This window comes from Panthera tigris, chromosome E2 (genome assembly GCF_018350195.1).
Source record: "Panthera tigris isolate Pti1 chromosome E2, P.tigris_Pti1_mat1.1, whole genome shotgun sequence".
Lineage (NCBI taxonomy): Eukaryota > Metazoa > Chordata > Mammalia > Carnivora > Felidae > Panthera > Panthera tigris.
In genome coordinates this window covers 32,169,972-32,189,388 of record NC_056674.1, presented here as the reverse complement: position 1 = coordinate 32,189,388, position 19,417 = coordinate 32,169,972, and positions in this window count along the sequence as shown.

The window sequence follows — 19,417 nt, the reverse complement described above, 5'->3', positions numbered from 1 at the left end:
GCAAAGTTCACTAATTATCCCGATATGGTTTTAAAAATATTCCCCCCCCCCGCCCCCCAGCCTGGAATCCAATGGAGGATCACCCTTCTCATTGGTTGTCATGACTCTTCGGTGTTCTTCAACCTGGAAACGCCTTTAAAATTTTTTCATGCCATTGACATTTGGGGTGGGTCCAGGCCAGTTGTTTTGTAGAATGTTCTTCCAGACGGGCTTCTCTGATGTTTTCTCATGATTAAATAAATATAGGACAACCTGAGAAGCGAGGCCGAGTTCTACTCAGATCATCACATCAGAAGGCACACGATATTGTGTCTTGATCAGTTGGTTACGGTGGTGTCGGCCAGGTTTCTCCCCCGTAAATTTTCTCTTTGCAAACGATAAGTACCCTGTAGAGACGTACTTCGAGTCTGTGTAAATACCCGTTGTAAAATAATTTAATACGCCTTCTTTGAAATACAGCCGCTCTCTCTGGAGTCCTGAATTATAGTGGTGGTAGGTAAGAGGGTTATTGTACAGATTACAAGTCAGTCCTGCTAGGGATATGGTGGTGAACCAAATAGGGATGTCCTTCTCATCTAATTGCTGTCAATGGCGAACTAAAGGGCCTAACACCTTGAGGATGATCTTTCCCATCACCTTTAGCGAGGAGTCCCTTTCTTTCTTTGGCAGTGCTGCTGCGTATGGTTCTGCAGGTTGCGCACTGCACCAGAACATTGTTCGTGTTGTGGACATGGTAGATTTCGTGCATTTATCTTAACAGTTTTTCAACAAAGCATCTCTAGGACAGGGGGTCTTTTTCTCATTTGCACAACGTACCCGTTGACTTTAGATATGGGGAGTGGGTTATAGTCGTTGCTTTCTACCAACAAGGTGGGTGACGGTGTTTAAGACAATAGCTGAGGAATGTCAGTAATGTTAGACTGAGGCCAGTAACGTGAACGGCTTCTGGGGGCGGGGGACGTGCTGACTTGGGAGACGGGAACTTAGAAGGGTCTCAGTCCGGAATTTAGGTCAAGCAGTCAGCACTTGTTAGAGAAGAGAGCAGACATGTCCACAAGTGAAGAGATCTACTTTAGAGGGATTTGAAAGATCATGAGTCAGTCTGATGGTTACAGATGCAGAAAGTTCCTAGAAAAAAAAAAAAATTAAGCAGAAGGAAACGAAAGGAGATTAAAACCCAGCTCGTGAAATTCTTGATGCTGACGCATCTCAGAGGAAGTGGTTTGGGGTAAGAAGTGGAAGAAGGATGGACGTGTCCAGGGGAAAGAGGACTGACTAGCTGAAGGAAAATCTAACCGGAGTGAAATCCCGGTCAAGTCTTGGATGGAATTTAAGATGAGCAGGAGAGCTCAGAAAGCAAGGACGGTTCTGAGAAGATGCCTTGTTTTTGGAGCGCCCCCCAAATCTACATCCCTCTCTGTGGCCACTGAGCATTGCCTCCGGGATGGTGGCAAAATGCACCCGCAATCAAACACACCGTCTTTCCCCTGAGCAGCCTCTCCCGGAGCTTACAGCCTCAGGGAAGAGAGAGCGGATGCGCGAGGAGTCATAGCGGAAGGGGGATGGTTTCAGGGAGAGATCAGTGGTAAGCCCCCTTGCCTAACGCTTGGACAAGATCCTGGTCATGCTGGCCCATGGCAGTCCTGGTGGCCGTTGCCAGTTGCATACATGATTTACGTGCGTGTCCTGTCCTGCTGGTCTGGAAATGCCGCAGGAACAGGTGCTCCCTATATGCTCCCTCATGGAGAGGACAGGGCGGCCCGAAGGACAGACAGACTCGTGCACGGAGACGCAGACGTGTGCTGGCTGGCTCAGTCGGCAGAATAAACAGTAGCTTGCTAAAGACACCATTTTTTGGTTTTGGTCTTAACCCATGCCAAGTGAAAAGGACTACTAGGATCAAATTTCTTTATTGCGTCACTGTGATGAGTGTACAACTTAGACTTTCTGCACCTACTGCTTGAATTCCAACGGCAGAACTGCACAGGGACAAGGGCTGGGGACAGGGCAAGCAAAAAGGTGCGTGAAACCCCCCGGCCCCGGCCCCCCACCAGCTTCTCATTTTCTGAACCGATGCACAGGAAGCTCACCCTGGTGGTAATTTTCCAATTGTGCAAACTTCTGAGACCTCTTAGGATTCGGGTCTGATCTACCTCAGTGTAATTACAGAGAGTATCTTAATGAAACCAATAAAGAGCCGAGAAGCTTCTGAAAGTTGCTGGCTGCTTGTGCCCCTCAGAGCTCTGTGGAAGGGTGAGATAATGATCTCCGTATGGAAGATTCTGGAAGGAGGTGCCCTTGACCATGGATGCCGGGTGAGCCACCCCTAAGTGTTTTGCTGTGGCCGATCGACTTTTCCTGCTTCCTGCCAGTGCCCTTTTCACCCTCTGGGTCTTGTGTTGAGCATGCCTGGAGCTCTTGTTCTCTTCCTGAAGAAAGAGCTGCACGATCACCTTCTCAGAAAACCCTTCCTGGATCTCCGTTGTCTCCAGTGTGTATTGCCTCCTGCTCTCGACGCTGTAAGCTTTGTCTTTTACACGCTCGACTCAAATTCTGGCACCGGCTTGGTACCTCTTTGTTGCATGAATAAACCAGGCTAACTGAGGCGGGGCCGGATGGTTCTAGAATGGAAGAGGCGTGCCGTTTTCCGCGTCCCCGGCTGGAGGAGGCTGCCATCAGAAGCACCTACGTATGTTACCTTGTAACGTTGCCAGATCTGGAGCCACGTCCTCCCTCGTGAAGGAGTTGACATCGGGATCCGTGCAGAGAGGAAGCTTCTGCCTCCTTCTCTCCCCGTGCCCCGCCCCACGTCTGTGTTTCAGCTGGGACGATTCATCTCTGCTCCTCTTGGAGAAAAGTGTGCAGATCCACGCTCTGGGGTTGGAAGTTGACTCGTGACGTTAACTAATGAGTACACACGTTTATTGTGCATTTACTGTGTACCAGGGACCGTGCTTCGTGTCAAACATGCGTGACCTCCTTTAATTCCCATACGATGGTAGATTACCCTCGTTATTCCTATTTTACAAGTAAGACATCTGAAGCTCAGAAGGCAAGTTCATTGGGTTCACGAACGCAAGGGCTAGGACTCGCGCCCGTGTGTCCCCACTGCCAAAGGTTTTGCTGGTACAGTCAGTCATTCTATGGTTTGCCCTGGCTTTCTGTTCTCCCTCCCACTTCTTTAAAAATAAAAAAACTTTTTTTTAAGTTTACTTATTTGTTTCGAGAAAGAAAGAGACTAGAGAGCACAGCGGGGGGAGGGGCAGAGAGAGAGGGAGAGAGAGAGAGAATCCCAAGCAGCGTGCAGCCCGACCGGGGGCTCAAACCCACGAACCGTGAGATCACGACCTGAGCTGAAGTCGGACGCTTAACCGACTGAGCCACCCAGGTCCCCCCCTCCCTCCCGGTTCTGCATCACAGAAGCGCTGGCTGGAGTCATGACGTCTCAGAGAAAGGCAAGGTGGTACAGGTCCTCTATCCGACCCGACTCCTGGTGGCACTCAGGAGAAAATAGCATTTGTAAGCCACCACACTTCCACCCTTGGTCCGCAGGATGACGCAACCTACACTCTGGAGTCCCTGAAGTAAGGACAGTGCTTAGCCTGGGAGACCCTCGGGGGATCTGCTGTGGCGTGCGTTTCCTTCTGACTTAACATTACTGCTAAACACCGAAGATTCCAGCGGGCCGGCCTTCCAGAGCCCCCGCGCCCCTGGGCTCTGTGTTTAAGCGCAGCCCTCGAGCAGCCCGAGATCGCAGACTCGTGGGATCATGTGGAATAAAAACAGCGGGACCTGGTTCCCAGATTGACTCTACGGGATAAATTCCGGGCTGAAATCACAAGACATCTCTCCCCACCTTCCCCTCCCCTCCCCCCCAAGTTCATCCACTTCTGCGGTTCCTTAAGCTTGAAAAGATTCGAGGGCAAGGAGAGCACCGTCGAAGCAGGTAAGTTTCACCTCCTGGTGATGTATTTGTAGCTACCACCTGGGGCCCAGCGTTAAGTAGCTGAACATCTCTGCTTGCTAGCAGCCAAGGTCAGCCCTCACCTCCTATGGAGCTCCCGCGGACTTCAAAAAGCATTCCAGGAGCTTGCAGAGAAGAGGAAACGGACAGGGTTACCCCCGCGCTGCCCCCATTCGTTTTCCGTCCTTGCGCTCGCTGCGTCTCACAGCCGTGCAGGGGACACAAGGGCAGAGGAACTTGAGGGGTTTCTTCAGATAACGTGCTAGGAGCCCCGACACTCGAGGGAGACGTCGCGTTCTCTTAGCAGCCACGTCCTAAAAACAGCATAACTAAATGTAATCTCAATCGGGAAGGTCCAAGGGTCAGAAAGCACAGGTATGCCGAATCAGCTAAGGACATCCTTGTTACATATAAAAGCCTCTCTCTTTCCCTCTCTCAGGGAAACAGCAGCCGCTTGGAGTGTCGGCCCCAGCGTGACAGTTCCACGGGTGGAGGCAAAGCCAGCCGACAGAGCGGACAGGAAATGCGCCATTTATAAACCCTCGCTGCGCCTAGCTTGAAAGCATGAATGAGGCTGGAATAAATAGAAGCTAGCTGGACACCCCCTGTTCAGAGAAGCCGTCACGGTGGTCAGCCCGTCGAATTTTTGCTTTGCTTTGCTTTTTTGCCGGTGAGGTGCTCAGAGCTCGAAGCGGCCCTTAACAGTCTTCTATGTAGTTTTCCGTACCGAACACAAACCAACATAGTCCGTATTTCGTTCTACTTGATAGTTTGCATGCGATGTTAAAGCAACATAATAATGGATTTGTTTAGATGGTGCCAACGTTTGGCAGAATTTTTAGCATAGTACAATAGGTTCCGCCAGAAGCAAAATTACTCCGATGGACTTGATGTGGGCATAATTTGTTAGAGTAAACGAACAGTCGTAGAGTGTATTTTAAATGTTTTGTGTTTATTTATGTATCTTGAGAGAGAGAGAGAGAGAGAGAACTGGCGAGGGGCAGACAGAGAGGAAGAGAGAGAATCCCAAGGAGCCTCTGCCCGGTCAGCACAGAGCCCAACTCTTGGGGCTCGAACTCACCAACCTGGAGATCATGACCTGAGCCGATATTAACAGACTGAGCCACGCGTGTGCCCCTAGACTGATTTTTATTTTCGAATGTCGTCAGTCGACACCTGTCTGTCGTCCGTCACGGTGCGTAAGGAGCTGCGTTAGATACTGTGGGCATCACGTGTGTAGGACGGAACGACCCACGTAGAACATGGAAGGTCCCCTTCGGTTTTCTTCCTGCAGTGATACACGTGGAGTCTGGACTCTGGATTCTGGAGTCTGGATTCTCTTGGGGACTAGAGGGGGTGGGGCCCTGCGATTGGCCCCTGCTCTTAGAGCTGGGCCACACGGTCTGAACTTGAGTCAGGCCCTCTGTCCCTCCCCTCTTCTAACCGTGCGGGGGGGGACTGTGGCTGGAGCCGAGCTGGACATTTCTCTGCTTGTCTACCTGTGAAGCCAGCTGGCCCATTTGGGGCTTAAACTCAGGTTCTTAGACTCCTTCACACCTTTCTTTAGACAGCTTGCCGCTTGGGAGGTAGATGCTTATTATTATTCCTTAACGACGGCTTTCTCTAATGGAGTCACCAAGGGGGAGAGACTCACTCTTAAAAGCGTGAGCCGGGTCCTTGGCATAGAAGCAACCAGTGTGGGTATTATGGGGCCAGTATGTCTCCTCTCACATTCCAGGGGACAGCGCCGTGGACATCACACCCCATGACCGGCCTACTCCACGATAATAAGCACTTATCAGGAGCTAACGAGTACCTGGAGATGGCGAAGCCATTGATGCAAACGTGTGAGCTGCAAGCCTATTTTTTTGGTGGCGACCAAAAGGCCACCGCGGTGACTTCTTGAGGCAAAGTTTGTCTTCCTCTGAAAATGTGTGATTCTATGGGTTAGTCAGCTTGAGGCAGAGCAACGTGAAAAGTGGCTCCGCGGATGGGCTTCGTTAGCTCAAGACGGAATGTTTTCCTTCCTGATGGTCTTATATAACAAAGCTGGAATGTCACGAGACATGTGTGTACAAAGAAAAACCTTTACTTTTTAGTGAGTTCAGAATTTCCGAGTTATGGTACTACAACACCTCCAATATGCACAGGAGTCTGAATCTTTGGTAGGCCTTGAGCCTATAAGATGAGGGTTAGAAGGGCCCGTTCACCAATTTCCAGATCTGAATAGTCACCACATAGCACCCTTACCCCTACCCTTCTCTCCCCGTGTTCAAACAGCGTCCCTCGTCTCCCGTGGCGCCCCTCGCCGAGCCCGGATGTGTGAACAGAACCTTTCTCAACAAAAGAGGTCAGGTCAGGTGATTGGGGCTGGCCTTTGCGATGACATTTAGATGCCAGCTCTGATCTAGGTAGCTTCAGTCAAGGACATTTCAGTGTCCTACTTGCTTTGATCTACCCCTGGTTGGTGTTTGGCTATTCCCACCCTCGTTCCCTCGTGACTATTGTCTATTACCCTCAACATGGCGCAAATTTCCAACCTACCCTGACGGACTACACATGCCCTGATGACCACCAAGAAGGAAAGGAGCTTTTCAAAGTCATCTGCAATTTCACATCACACTGTGAGGCCATATGATCGTCACTGACTTTTAACCAGTGCTAGCTAGACCTTAAGAGTTTGAAAAGTGAACCATATTCAGTCCTTTGATTAAAATTTCATGAAGTCTATTGATTGGGACAGATGCATTTTTTCAGAGTATATTTGAATATTTTCTTTAATCCCAAATAAAGGGATTAAATTAGTGTATTTGTGTGTATCCACAACTGACCCAATAGTAAAACCCTTTCTGAGCACTGATTATTTGCCAGGTCCCACACTAATCATTTTAAATATATTTGGCTCAGTCTGCAAGGGCTGCCATAACAACAACAACAACAACAACAACAACAAAAACCCCACAAACTGGGTGGCTTACACAACAGAAATTTATTTTTTCATATCTCCGGAAGCTGGAAGTCCAAGATCAAGGTATTGGCTGGTTCGGTGTCTCCAGCAGGCCTTTCTTCTTGGTTTTTGCAGACGGCCACAATCTGGTGTCTCTGTGTGCCCAAATTTCCATTCTCATTTAGGACACCAGTCAGATAGGATTAGGGCCCACCCTTTTTACTTAATCGCCTCTTTAAGCCCCTGTCTCCAAATACGGTCACATGGTCTGTAGTAAGGATGCGATCGTCTCCATTTTAGCGATAAAGGAACGGAAGTTCATGGAAGCTGAGTCGTTTGCCTGATGACCCTCATGTAGCAAGACTACATGCCATTTGCACGCTCCGTATTTCTTATTCGGTTGTGTCTATCAGAGATATAATTGAGTTGACGGAGTGAATTTGAGAAGGCCCATTAAAACTTCTAGATTTCTTTCAAAGGAGGTGTATGTAGCAAGGCCGTTAATGGAGCGTCTGCCTCTTACCAGTTGTGTGTGACCTGCCAGAGGTCACTTCACCTTTCTGGCCCTTGGTTTTCTTGTCCATAAAAGGGGACAGTAATATACCAACCTTAGAGGGCTGTCATGAGGAGGATGTGAGATAATGTACCTTAAGGCCTCATAATACTATCTGTACGCAGCAGGTATTAAATATGTTGGTGGTGCGGCGCCTGGGGGGATCAGTCAGTTAAGCGTCCGACTTTGGCCCAGGTCGTAATCTCATGGTTCATGAGTTCAAGCCCCGAGTCGGGTCTTTGCTGGCAGCTCGGAGCCTGGAGCCTGCTTCGGATTCTGTGTCTCCCTCACTCTCTGCCCCTCCCCTGCTCATGCCCTGTCTCTCCTTCAAAAAAATAAACATTAAAAAATGTGAATAACTAAATAAATAAACACGTCGGTCACTATTATCATTTACGTGTTGTTATGCTGAGAAAGACGTATTTTCGGAAGGGGACAAAGTGTTGCTGCGTTTTAACATGTGAAGGTGTTCTTCCATGTCAATTATTTGGATCTATATATTACACTTTTAGATATTATCACTTTTAGGGGCGCCTGGGTGGCTCAGTCGGTTGAGCGGCCGACTTCGGCTCAGGTCATGATCTCGCGGTCCGTGAGTTCGAGCCCCGCGTCGGGCTCTGTGCTGACAGCTCGGAGCCTGGAGCCTGTTTCGGATTCTGTGTCTCCCTCTCTCTGACCCTCCCCTGTTCATGCTCTGTCTCTCCCTGTCTCAAAAATAAATAAGATGTTTAAAAAAAAATATTATCACTGTTAGTATGTTATGTCATTTACATTGGCGGCGTGTCAGAACCTGGTGTCTATGTCAAAAGTGATTTAATTCATCGGTTGTGTGTCACAAATGTGACACGGCACTGAGAATCAGACCAATAGTACCTGCTTGTAACACGCGTTGGGTGTACCAGTGGGCTTTGCGTAGAGTTAGGTGACATGCTAGGCCATTGTAGCAGCTGAAGAATTTTCTGGGGAGTTCTGAAAGACTCTAAGAGATGGTCATCATTCCCTAAAAGTCAGTGTTTAAACAATCCCCCCCAAAATGACTCTGCAGTCACTCCATTGTGCTGAGGTCTAAACTGGGCCAACGGAATGTTATAGAATGAGGTCCATCAGAGCCCATGCTAAGTGGTAAAATTTGGCTTATCTTTCTAAGCAAAGCCTTTTGCACTCCTGGTCTTCCATGTTTAAGAACAAATTGAAGTCAAATCGAATGAACTGAGGACTACTAGAAATGCTTTGTCTATCCTTAGGGTAAGTAGGCTACTGGAGAATCTATATATTTGGTTATTATTTTGTGAATATTGTTTTTATTTAAAAAATTTTTTTTATATTTATTTATTTTTGAGAGACAGAGAGAGACAGAGCACAAGTGGGGGAAGGGCAGAGAGAGAGGGAGACCCAGAATCCGAGGCAGGCTCCAGGCTCCGAGCGGTCAGCACAGAGCCCAACGTGGGGCTCGAACCCACAGACTGTGAGATCATGACCTGAGCCGAAGTCGGATGCTTAACCGACCGAGCCACCCAGGCGCCCCTGTTTGTTTTTATTTAGAAAAACAGTTGAAATAAATGGTCTCACTTGCCAACGTGCCTACGTTTTCAGGCTTAGTGCTTATAGTGACGTGGAGAAGGCAGTCAGGGAACTAGAAAACACAAAGGTAATAGGATCGTATTACCTAATTCCAGGCTTGTAATAGTCCTAGTTTTTCATCTTTCCTCCCTTCACCCAGGACTTAAATATTAATCACATCATATTTAAAAGTGTATCATCAAAATTATATATCTAATATATAATATATAAAAAATATATATCAAAATTATACATACATTGAACATATTTAACCAAACAAGGTCAACTTTATTAAGCAGTCATTATACATATGATAGCAAAACAAATTAGAGGAACATACTGGTAAAAGAAAAAAATACAGACACCATCGCTGTCAAAAAAAAGTTGAGTTTAGGGGTGCCTGGGTGGCTCAGTCGGTAAGCGTTCGACTCTCGGTTTTGGCTCAGGTCATGATCTCATGGTTTCGTGGGCTCGAGCCCTGTGTTGGGCTCTGTGTTGACAATGCAGAGCCTGCTTGGGATTCTCTCTCCCTCCCTCTCTTTCTGACCCTCCCCCACTCCGCCTCTCTCAAAATAAACTTAATTTTTTTTTTTTAAGTTGAGTTTATAATTCACGTGAAGGATTGTTGGAATTTGCTGTTATTGTTGGCCACTGGCGTAAGTCCAGGAAAGTATCGTCTGTCTGGGTGTCTCATGGGAATGTGACCACATGGGAGCGATGACCAGGCCTTTCTGAGCAGGTTCCCGCTGCCCCATGATGCCCTGAGTGTCATACCGCCGGGCTGTGGTTTCTCCCTTTGATAAACAGCCAGACTAATGGGTACTTCACCCATTATGGTGCTTCACTCCCTAAAGACATGGTAACCCCCAACTCAAAAGCCTCTCTAAAGGTCAAGCACAGACAGAGCTGTTGGCTTCAAGGAAAATAACCGACACCATTTCATGAGTGTTTACTGTGTGTCAGGCTCTTTACATGCACTCTCATTTAATCTTTGTGGCCATACCGTAGGGTAGATAATATCCCCATTCTCCGGGCGAGGTTATTGAATGTAGCAGAGACAATTCTATGTGTCGAGCAAGTCTCATTTTTAAGGACTGTACCCCCCAACTCACTTGCCCAGTTAGGCTGGGACTACGTGGCTAGTTCTGGCCGCTGGTAAATGGAAATGGCACGTGTCACTTCCAGAGGAAGCACAAATAAGGGGGTGCGGGTGCCCTACATGCTGTCTTCCCATCACGGCAGCCTGTGTTGAGCTGGCAAAGTCAATTCAATTATAGAGGCTGGATTGCTGAGTCATTCCGTGGAGGACAGCCACCCTGGCGAACTCACCTAACTCACAGGGGACTTTATATGAGTAAAATAGACATGTATTGTAGTTAACCACACCGGCTTTTTGAGGTTCATTTGTTACTGAAGCATAGCCCAGCCTATCCTGACTGATACACTGAGTCTCATGGGAAATAGCTTACTTGGCCATGATTTCTTGGACACTGATCTAGGACTCCCTCTCAGATCTGTGGCCACCAGGCATCTTTTATTCTTTCTAACATTATCTCTTTAGTTAGAAAATTGAAAAGAGCTGAGGTCCAGAACGCAACATTTAAGGCCCCCAGAGTGTGCTGCTATGGGACATTACAGTGTGATTTTCATTGTCTTCTCACCAGCCTGCAAACTGATGGTCAGAAGAAACAATTGGTAGCTGGGTTAATGGATGTCTAAATGGTATTTAGTCTTCCAACTCTAGGTGGCTTAACTTCAATTATCCATCTACACTCGTAGGCTGGATCCATTTTATGACCAGGGAATTTACCAGAGGGCTGAGAGGGCTAAAGGAAGGAGTCAGAGCTCTGGATTACAGAAATCACATGTTAGGTCCATGTGGATCTGGGCTTATAAAATTGTAATTCCTCTCCATGACTCCAGAGGGTATCCACACTGGTTGTGTGTTGGGGCCAAAGAGACGGTTGTGTTGCCCAGGCTGGACTAAACCCAGCTGGGGGTGCCTGGGTGGCTCAGTCGGTTTCAGCGTCTGACTTCAGCTCAGGTCACGATCTCCCGGCTCGTGAGTTCGAGCCCCGCGTCAGGCTCTGTGCTCACAGCTCAGAGCCTGGAGACTGCCTCAGATTCTGTGTCTCCCTCTCTCTCTCTCTCTGCCCCTTCCCCGCTCACGATGTGTCTCTCTCTCTCAAAAATAAACATTGAATAAAAATAAAAACCAGGTTTGTAGGTAGTTATTTGCAAAGATTTGGTGATTTATGCTGGACATTCATTCATGCGCTCACTTATTGGTCATTTTTTAATATTTCCAGGTGTTAACCAAAGAAAGATCAATAAAACCAGTGCCCTTGCCCAGCAGGAGCCCAACCATCTTGATGTTGATTCTGACAAGTGAACAATTATAACACAGCATGATAGATATTACGCTCCATAGAGACAAGCACGTTCTGCCAGGTAATTGCCGAAGCAGGCCCCCTGATTCAGCTAGCTTGGGCCTGGGAGAGGCAGGAAGGTCTTCCCAGAGGAGCAGCCCATCAAGGTCCTGAAACCCAAGTGGTCCAGGCAAAGAGCTGTGTATAAAATTAAAAAGCCCGACCTTGAGAATTTCTCGGGGAAGCTAATCCTAAACCTTAAGGCCCGGAACCCACGCGGTCCACGGATAGGTCTCAGGTGTTCTCTAAAACCCCTAACTGGACCCTGCATCCTGTGTGCAGCTAAATGTTTCTGACGATACTGTCACCAAATTCTCAATGTTTTCCCCAACTTCCAAAATTGGTCACCACTGCTCCAGAGGACAAGGCCGTCCTTTGGGAAATCTTGCTACTCTGTGGTCGAGAAATCTGCTCGCCTGTGGAAATTTGATGGTGAAGATAAGCTTATGGAGAATCGTGTCACTCCAAAGAATTTTCTGCAATATTCTTATGTCTGGGCCTTAATAAAACAAAATGGCTTCTAATCTCCATGCCAAGGTGTTGACTATTTTTTAAAAACTCGAAAGATAAACATACAATTACAACGAAAAGACTTTCTCCCATCCCTCAGCCTTGCCACAAAAGGAGACCATCTTAGCTGTTTCTTATATTTCCAGGGGGGAAAAAAAAATCAATCATAGACCAATATACACACGTTTTTGTTTCACCTAGAAATTGTACGCACTGCTCCGTCTCCTGCTTTTCTTGTCTCTGTCTTTCAAGGACGGGTACATCTCAGAGATCATTCTGTATCAGCATGTGCTGGTTGAGATGGTTCTCTGGTTGGCTGCCACGGTCTTCCCTTGTCTGGCTGCATTGTCACGGGGTACCCAGCCCTCTGGCAGGATGCTCCTTGAGGTGGCTTCCAGACATCCAATAATGCCAAGACGCTGCATATCCACATACATCTAGCCTCAGGCGCTTTTGCCAATATTTTCCTAGATCAAACTCCTAGCAGCACAGTGATTGGCTTCAGGTATACGTGCATTCATCATTTTGGTAGATATTCCCAGCCGGCTTCTCCGAAGCTGAACACGGCGATTTTTGCCAACGTGATAGGTTAAGAGCCATTCTTCCGCAGCGGCTTTATTCGTATGTCTTTAATTGCGAGTAAGATTGAACGCCATTTCATACATTTGTTCAGTTTGTATTTTGTGCCTGTCCCCGTGAATTGCCGATGCCCATCCTTTGTCCATTTTTCCACTGGGTGTGTGTTTTTCAAACTGAATTAGTTAAACCCTTTGTCAGTTAAGGAAATGAGCCCTTATAATGTAGGTGGCAGATAGCTTCCCCAACTTATCTTCTGTCTTTTGCCTTTATTTAGAGTGTCTGGGGCCAGGCTACGTTTTAAAATTTATCCGTATTTAGATTTATCAACACCCAGAAAAGCTGTTGAGGGTTGAACCGGGTCTCACGGCCCCTTCAAGTCTACAGAAGACTATAATTAGCTAGTTGTACTAACAATCACAAAACCTAAAGTATAGACGGTCTTTGCTGACTTGGGTAGGCAGGTGTAGGGCACCTCTGTTGTCTAGAACTTTCCAATGATTCAGCTCTCCTGTAAGATACAGTCCTCTGGATTCTAGCCTCTAAACAGTATGATACTACAATCAAGATATGATTTTTTCACATGTCTTTATTGTTGCCACTGAAGCCATATAGTTCACCGCGGTGATTGAATTCTCAAAATCCGGTCCGTTAAGACCATGCCTATCACTCAAAAATGTGCTGGATGAGTCCGTGAATATTTGGGGCAGAAGGAAAGTGATTCGCAAAGGGATGAACCTCTCTAGAAGTTTCGATGAATTCAAGAACACTCTGAGACTTCTCAGGGGAGCGGGGAGAAGAAAAGAAGACATTTGAAGGAAGACATTAAATGCCTTTGAGGTAGGGGCACCTGGGTGGCTCAGTCAGTTGGGCGTCCGACTTTGGCTCAGGTCACGATCTCGCAGTTTGTGAGTTCGAGCCCTGAGTCGGGCTCTGTGCTGACAGCTCAGAGCCTGGAGCCTGCTTCGGATTCTGTGTCTCCCTTTGTCTCTGCCCCTTCCCTGTTCATACTCTCTCTCTCAATCTCCCTCTCTCTCTCTCTCTCTCTCTCAAAAATAAATGTTAAAAAAAATTAAATTACTTTGAGGGAGCTGTAAATAATTTACGACCTAGTTTTCCACTTTTTTTGTGGAACACAGATCATCATCCTTGTAAGTTTTTAGAGCTATAAACTTACACTGTTAAGGAAAACTCAGCCATCTAAAATACAGAGCTTCTCAAAACCTTGATACGCCGATGATTCACCTTGGGATCTCATCAGAATGCAAGTTCTGATTTGGTTGGGGGCTAGGGTGGGACAAGGTTCTGCATTTCCAACCAGCTGCTTCTCCCCAGACCTCACAAGTAGCCAGGCTCTAAAATACACACACAAGGGGCGCCTGGGTGGCTCGGTCGGTTAAGCCTCTAACTTCAGCTCAGGTCATGACCTCATTCACGGGTTCGAGCCCCGCGTCGGGCTCTGTGCCGACAGCTCAGAGCCTGGAGCCGGCTTCGGATCCTGTGTCTGCCTCTCTCTCTGCCTCTCCCCGACTCATGCTCTGTTTCTCTCCGTCTCAAAAATAAATAAACATTAAAAAAAAAATTTTTTTTAATAAAATAGAATGCACAGAGCCTGAATCTTCCTCCTGGGCTTGCTGGCTCTGCCTCCTCCCTTGTTCCTTCCGTCTTCCTCTGGCCACGTGATCTGACGGTATTTACGTGCGCGTAAACACCTGCTTTATATATGTCTCTATATTTCTGTTTCCTAAAACATTAATTGAGAAGTAGGCCATTGTTACAGAAACCACAATGTACTTCATGACAAACCATTGGGTACAAAGGCAAAACGTTGACAAATTGATACTTTCTTGCTTGGTCACGCCTGATTTAAGGAAATGAACCCCAAATAGGCTATGTGAATTGGAAATTGCCTTCAACCACATTTAAGTGGTTCTCCCTTCAAATATTAGCAGTTGAGTGTGTAAACCAATATTTCTTTTCTAATCAAAGGTTTGCGGCAAATGGTTTATAAACGAAAGAAATGAGGGAAGAACGCTTTGAGGTGTTTCTAGTAATAAGAATGGAAATAGGAGATTTTCTTTCTTTAAATGGCAGACGCCGGCCTCAACCAAACTTCAGCCTGCTCTGGTTTTTGTACGAGAAGCTGACCGTCGTTGGAGAGTCCGAGGCCCGTGCTTCTCTGCCAGCGGTCGTAATAAATATTTTTCGGTGGAAAACGAGTCGAAGATCCAGCCACATTAAGGGAGAATCTATTAAGAGAATAATTGTATAGCGAGGACCCCTGAAGAAAAGCTTCCAAAATTCCATTATCTTAACTGTCACTCGCCACTTTGAGCTGTCTTTGGAGCTGTGTGTTTTCATGAATTACCCGAGCTGTTTGTTTTTCCTTTATCACTCATCACCCTGTCAGCCGGGCCATTCATAACAACTTTTGGCAGTTCATCAGGGGAGTTCAGAGCTTGAATAGGACCCTATCCACTCTCACACCTCATTGTGTGAAACTGTTTACCAGCATTGCCTTTTTCTGTAAATATTACAAGCAGAGTCCTGAAAGGAGAGACGTGTGAAAGCAAAATGGCCTAACCTTGTCGCAGTTGGCTGCGCTGGCAGATCTGGGTTGGCTGCGAATTTGCAAGTCCTTGTGTTTTGTTGATCCCGCCGAATAATACCTAGTCGCCAGCCTTGAAGTCTTGCGTCTTCTGCTGGTTAATTAGACAATATTTAATTTGACTGAGCATTTGTGTCACTTTGGTGGAAGTGAGACTTTGCAATTAGGGAACACAGAGCGGGTTCCTGTCACCATTCGGCGCCCGTGCTCTCATTTAAGGCACAGTTGCTGCGGTGGATTGTCACACTTGATGTGCCGAGTTCCTCCCCCACTGTCTTTCATGCTTGACTGGTAACAAGGTGGCCCCTATTCTATAGCCAGCAGCAAACGGACACAGTCTCCTGGACTTAACGGCGGAAAGTTTCTGCATGATTCACCCACCAGAAATAATTTCCTATCTGAAATGGACGTCGCCAATTCTCTATGGAGGCTAATATCACCAGCCTGCAATGGGTATGATTTTTTTTTTTTTTTTTTTTTTTTTGGTCTTGACTTTGGCTGAAGTTATACATGCACAGATTTTAAAGTGTCAAACGGTCCCAAGTGTGGGGAGGAAACATCGCAGTCTCCCCGGCTCCCCCTTCCCCAGAGGCAACCACTTACGGGCTCTCGCGGCAGATTGTTTAGAAATTAATTTCACGGTGAGAAATAGCCTGTTTGGCTTTGCCTGGTTTTGGACGCCACAGAAATGGAATCACACTGTGGTGACTTGCTCTTTTTCGGTTACCATTTTGTCTTTTTTAATTACTCTTTTTTTTTCTTTTTTTAAGTCAAGGTATAATTATGTACGATGATATGCACAGAGCTGAAATGTACAGGTCGACGTTTTGACAAATGAAGGCGCCCATGTAACTGTATACCCGTCAGACTGTGGGGGTACGTCACTACCCCAGGGAGGTCCGTGGACACGACTGCGGTCCGTGTCCCTCCATGAAGAGATCTCTTTTATTTCTATCATCCTAGATTACGTTGACCTTCTCTAGAACTTCCTACATCCTCCACTCCCCCCTCCCTTATTTTTGGCATCGCTTTTGCTCAAAATGATGTTTCTGAGGCTCACGCAGAAATTTCTTCCTTTTAACTGCCACATGGTAGTTTCCACTGAGGGAGTAAACCCCCGTTTGTTCACAAACGTGCTTGCTGATGGCCATTCGATTGTTTCCCGTTTTTTTTTGCTATCATTCTGTCTTTCTATTAGCGGGTTGCAGAAAGTTCGTGTATTTCTAGATAACAAATCCTGTGTCAGAAGTCCGCTTGGCAAACATTTCTCCCAGGCTGTGTTTCATTGTTTCCTAGTGGCGTCTGATAAGCACACATTTCAATTTTTGATTATGCCCAATTTATGATTTTTTTTTTTTTTTTTTGGTCACAATGAGTGCTTTTCGTATCCTGTCAGGGAAATCTTTGCCGACCACAAGGTCATACAGATATTTTCCTATGTTTTCTTGCAGAAAACATCGAGGCTTTTGGTTTCAGATTTTACCTTAAAGCCTCTAAAGTTGGTATATGGTGTGAGGTAGAGGTCATCTTTTTTTTTTTTTAAATGGATATGCAATTATTCTAGTGTTATTTGTTACAAAAACTTTCCTCTCCTCAGTGTGCGTGGGCGCGTGTGCGTGTGTGTGGACACGTGCATGCGTGCACCTTTGTTGAAAATCAACTGACGTATTCGCGTGGATCTATTTCCGGACGTTATTCTGCTTCATGACTTGTTTCTCTAACTCTATGCAAATAACCCACTGTCTTAATGATTGTGGGTTTATAGTAAGTCTTAAACGCACGGAGTGTAAGTCTTCTAAATGCGTTCTTCTATTTAAGGGTATTTTTACGATTCTTCGTTTTACTTTTTCAGATACACGTAGAATCTGTTTCTTAATTTCCACTAAAAGGCTCCTGAAATTTTGATTGGGATTGCACCGAACTGTATAGATCTAGTTGAAACTCTTCCAGTTCCGAAGCATGTTATGTGGCTTGTTTTTAGTGAGCATATTTCTGCAAGATGTAGTAGTTTGTGGAATATGAATCTTGCACGTACTTTCTTAAATTTATTTTGGAGTAGTTCATGTTTTTCCCGCAATTGTAAATAAATGGCTTTCTGATTTCATTTCCTATTTGTTTGCTGGTAAAAAACTGAAACAGAATTTTATTTTACATACTGACCTTGATTCCTATGACTTTGCTAAATTCATTTTTCAGTTCTGGAAGTTTCGGGGGGTAGGTTTCTTAGAATGTTTTATGTATACGATCATGCCAGCTGTGAAGTTTGCTTCTTTTTCGTTTGTATCCCTTTACTCACACTGTTGTACTAGCTAGGACCTTCCGTATATTACTGAATAGAAGTGGAGAGAGAGTGGCTATCTTGTTCCCGAAGTAAGAAGCATTCAACATTTCACTATTAAGTAGGACATTAACTGTCATTCTTCTGTAGATGCCCATTATCAGGCTGAAGAAATTCCTTTCTTTTCTTAGGTTTTTGAGTTTTTTTCATGAATGAGTGTGAAATCTCATCAAAAAGTTTTGCATCGGGATCTTTTTTTTTTTTTCTTTTTGATTCTATTAAGGTGGTGAATTACAACTATGGATTGGTTGTAATAGAGTAATACAATAATGTACTGTAAATACAACAATGTAAAAAATTTTTTAAAAATCACGGGAAGGCAACCTTGCAATCCTGGCCTAAGTTCCACTCACGAATAACATCTATCCTCTTCATCTAATGCTGAATTTGATTTTTAAGCATTTTATTGAGGACTCTGTGTATATATTTATTCCTGCATCATGTTGGTCTAGACTTTTCTTTTCTTGTAATGTCTTTGTCAGGTTTTGGGAGCAGGGTTATGCTGGCCCCATAACAGAGCTTAGAAGGCATTTCCCTCTATTTTCCCTGAGACTTTGGTGTAAAACTGGTATTGTTTTTTTCCCCTAAAACTTTGATAGAATTTCTGGGCTTGGGGTTTTCCTCGCTGAGAGGTTTTTCATTATGAATCCAATTTGAGAATAGCTTTAAAGCTTTTTGAGTTTTTCCATTTCTTCCTGTGCTAATTTTTGGTAAGAGGTGCTTTTCAAGGAATTTAACCACTTGCACTAAGCCTGGAATTTATAGGCATAAAATCGTCAATGCTTTTCACTTTTTGGAGAAGTGACACCCTTTTCCTTCTAAAATAAGCCCCTTTATTACTGGTAATATTTCTTGTCTGAAGCCAAATTTGATAACAATAATAAAGCTAGTTCAGATTTTTGTTTTTGTTTTTTGTTTTTTGAGCAGTGTCTACACGGTAGGTCTTTTTTCATCCTTATCCTTTTCATTTTACCCGTGTCTTTATATTTAAGCTGGTCTTCTACAGGTTGCGTAGAGTGAGGTCTTGGTTTTTATCTAACCGAACAGTCTGCATTTTAATTAGTGTGGTTTACATTTAATGTGACCATTGAGGTGCTTGAATTAAAACCTATCACGCACCCAGGTGTTTTCTGTCTGTTCCCTTTGCTTTTTGTTTCCTTTTTCCTTTCTGTTTGCCCCTTTTTGGTTAATTGAGCATTGTTTATGATCCAACGTTATATCCACCATTGGGTTTGGGTTATCATGGGCACCTCTTTTTTTTTTTTTAAGAGACTCTTAAATTTATTTTAAATTTTAATTTAAATGTTTAAATTTATTTATTTATGTTGAGAAAGAGGGAGCAAGTGGGGGGGGCAGGGGAGAGACAGAGAGAGAGAGAGAGAGAGAGAAAATCCCAAGCAGGCTTTGTGCCGAGCCCCACGCAAGGTTCCATCCCACGAACCGTGAGATCGTGACCTGAGCCAAAACCAAGAGTCAGACGCTTAATCTCCCCAGCCACACAGGCGCTCTGGGACACCTCTTCTGAAAAAAAATTTAGTAGTTACCGTAGAGTTTACCATATACCCGTTAGGTAATTAAAGTCTCTTTTCAACTAATATTCTGTTTTATGACTAGTACAAGGACACCGGTACATCCCCCAATTTCTTGCTCACATTCTTATTCTATTGTTGCCACATATTTACTCCTAGATATGCTGTAAGAACACAATACTACTATTTTTGCTTTTGGTAGTTAGCTTTCAGAGCAATTTAAAACACTAAAAAACAGATGTCGAACTTTTATTTACCCTTAGTTATTTGGTTCTCAATTTCCTTGTGTAGATTCCAGTTTCTGTCCGCCGTTGCACTCCTTCTGCCTGGAGAACCTTCTTTCGCATTACTTACGGCGTGGGTCTGCAGGCAATGAATTCACTCCGACCTGGTATTGGTTTGG